Raw genomic sequence first — 3,566 nt, 5'->3', positions numbered from 1 at the left:
GTGGGGGGGGGCGGCCGGAGGCTTTTTCGCCTGGGGCAGCGAAAAAGCCAGAGCCGGCCCTGGAACTAACAACCCAAATCCTCAAAGGGAATCAGTGGAAGTTAGGTAGCTAAATACCTTTGAGGATCCTGCTCTAAAGTCACTGGGGCATATCCCTTCATATTCAAGCATATCCCTTCTACAGGTAACAAGTTCTACCTCCTGGAGAAATACCAGAGACTGGTTTGATCTTTTTCAACAAAGCTAAGAACACAAAGGATTTGAGACTGCATAAAGTAACGGTCTTGTATAAGGACACTCACACTCAGTACATGATGAGACTATGACCAAGAGGGACAGGCCCTGCACAAATGGTCTGATGTACTTTAGTTCTTTCAGGGTCTCCACATGGAGGATGGGTGGCTGCCTGGTAAAATAAACCTGCCTAGAAGCTGTTTATTGTTTTATGGATGTAATTAGGATGACCAGACAGCAAGTGATCCTAGAATCACTCTGATGTTCTTATGAGGAGAAATATTAATTTAGGGTAGATTAGACAACATGATTTTGATTTTGGACTAAAACAAAATATAGGTGTCATTCACTTTTGGAAAACTCTTTACCCTCATGGCCTAGGAACTTCACATTTGTTTCATTCAAGAGCCTTTTATGAGATCTGTTGCACAGGATTATTTCTGAGGAGTCATGATGCTGACTTTTGGCATTAATTTCCTTAGCCATTGGAATGGATGCAAGCTTCATCAGCTGCTAGCAAGCTTTAAGGCACTCACAAGAACATCTGGCAGAATTTAGGAAATTCATTAAAGTGACTCAGGTGCAAAGGCTAGGCTTTATAATGGTTTCTCATTCCCGTCAGAGTGCAGGGAAACTTCCATGGTCTATTGATTTTCCCAGCCCAGCTTCCGAGTTAGGAGCTCTCTTTCCTCCCCCTACCTTTTTTAGTGCACTTCTAAATGGCACTGGAATCATTTCACTGGAGAGAGTAGGCAAGCTAAACAGTCAGGCCTTGAAAAATTCTCCCTGCAGGTAGTTCACATGAGCCAATACATCCTAGAATCATGCCTTGGCACAGGTTACAAGGTTTCTTAGATTTGTAGCCCCAGATTTGGGGTGTGGCTGGTGCAGAGTGCAGGTCCTGGGGTTGGTGGTGCAAAGGTGGCTTAAAGCTCACCTTTGCACTCTTCTAACTCTGCTACAGCATCTGTGCTGGCCACTCTTTCCTAGGTTCTTATGTGCCCACCCCCACTCAGTAATATCCAAGCAGCAATGCAACCCTTTGGTTGCTCCAGCTTGCAGCAACGGTAAACAGTTCCAAGGGGCTAAAAACACAGCTGAGGACTGATGTGGAATATGTGGATCCTGGCCCTGCCACCTTACCTTTAGCCACATTCCCTTTTCCCTGCCACACTGGCATCTGGGGTAGGAAAAAGTAGCTGGAGCCCCCACTGTTGGCTGTACACTACAGGGGATCATCCCACATGGGTGATCCTCCTCGGGCCAGTCAATTCTAGGGCCAAAGCAGGCCACCTGCCTAGCACAAATCAGCCATACAGTGGGGAACTCGGCTTACTAAATCCTCCAGCAGATCTGATACCCCTTTGAGCTCTGCTAGATCCACAATTCCAACTGGGAACATTCAGATATTAGATAGAAGCTTACAGAGTGTTGTATATATGAATTAGAAACCACTTTGTTCACCTGGTGTTAAGGGCTAAGATTGTAAGTAACTTGAAGGGAAAATAAAATGTTCTCAATATAGCTGTTGTTGTGAAGAGCCAGTTTCACTATTTTACAGTTTCTAGAACTTATGTTCCACTTGTCCCTCCCCCATACTGCCAGGCCTTGTGCAGAGAGGGATTCAGGTGGTGGGCTCCTCTGTGCAGCACAGTGCTGCAGTAAGAAGTTTTCATGGAAAGTGTCAGCACCTATATTAAGACAGCTTCTCCCTTAGTCTTTGTTTGGCAACTTCAGCTTTAAAGAGCAGAGTTTTGCAATTCATACCAGATTACATGCCACTTCCTTAGTCCTAGTGAAATGCAGTTCCATTAAGCAAGATGTATGCTAATACTGTCCCAGTTAACATCTATTACTACTCAGTCAGACTAACTCAATGAATGATCTGGAGTCATCCCAATAAAGCAGCCATTCCAGTTCACTGCATCCCAGTAAAACAAAGTACATTGGGATATTTTTCATTAATTAGCACCTTTTATCCCACAGCATTTTACATCTTCTGTAAGTAAGTGTCAATACTGAGGGGAAAACAACTGAATTTTATTTATTTTTTTAAAACATTAGAAAGACAGGTAAACAGGAAGCAGTATGTGGGGAGATGATTTTACCTTGGTGAGACCACTACTAGAATACTGCATACAGTTTTGGGGTCCACATTTTAAGGAGTATGTTGAAAAATCAGGGAGGATGCAAAAAAGAACCACAAAATTTAATTGAGGGCTGAAAAAAATGCCTTACAGTGAGACACGGAGGAACAAAATCTGTTAAGTTTATCAAACAGATCAAGAGGTGACCTGATTACAGTGTCTAAGTACCTTCATAGGGAGAAAATACACAGTATTAAAGGGCTCATTAATCTAGCTGAGAAAGGCATAACAAGAACCAATAGCTGGAAACTGAAGCCAGGCAAATTCAAGTTAGAAATAAAGGCACCCATTAATGATGGAGGTTAATTGGCACCAACTACAAAGGGAGGTGATGGATTCTTCATTTTGGCTGGAGACTTTGAATGAAGACTGGGGCCCAAATCATCAAAGATGTTGATGTTCCTGACTTCCATTGACTTCAATGGAACCCTCCCTCACCTCTCTACAGTACCAAGTCCTTTTCTAAGCATTGATTTCAATGGAAGTTAGGGGCCTAAATACCTTTGAAAAGCTGAGCTTGGGTGCCTGCCTGGAAGATGATTTAGCCAAACAAGTTATTGGGCTCCATACAGAGGTAACTAGGTGAAATGTAACTGCTTGATATACCAGAGGTCAGACTAGATAATCAAATGGTCCCTTCCAGCTTTAAACTCTATGCATCTATAAATATAGAGTGTGGGTTAAGTGATAAAGCGGCAACTGTGGAAAGTGCATGTGATGTTTCACTCCATATTCTTTATGAAAATATGCTTATGATATGAATATGACATAACTGAGATATACTTTATGCAAGATGGGTCTTGTAAGGTATCATTGGGAAGGTTATGATTTACTGAATGTGTTTATCCAATTTGTATGCATGTATCATTTCTGTATCTAAAGTTAGAAATATGGACTATGTAACAATTACAACTGGGTGTGTACTGGGAAGAGACCCACCAGATAACAGGCCATCAAATTCGATGAGCCATCAGGAAGGAACAACAAAACCATGAAGATACTAATCCTAGGAGGCATTCGGGGACGTAACTGTGACACTACTAGATCAGGTGGTCTTGTCACCTGATACTAAACATAGAATCATAGAATCATAGAATATCAGGGTTGGAAGGGACCTCAGGAGGTCATCTAGTCCAACCCCCTGCTAAAAGCAGGACCAATCCCCAACTAAATCATCCCAGCCAG

This window comes from Terrapene carolina, unplaced genomic scaffold (assembly GCF_002925995.2).
Source record: "Terrapene carolina triunguis isolate 2854851 unplaced genomic scaffold, T_m_triunguis-2.0 Scaffold172, whole genome shotgun sequence".
In the NCBI taxonomy this organism is placed as follows: Eukaryota; Metazoa; Chordata; order Testudines; family Emydidae; genus Terrapene; species Terrapene triunguis.
Note: the sequence above shows the minus strand (reverse complement) of the source record.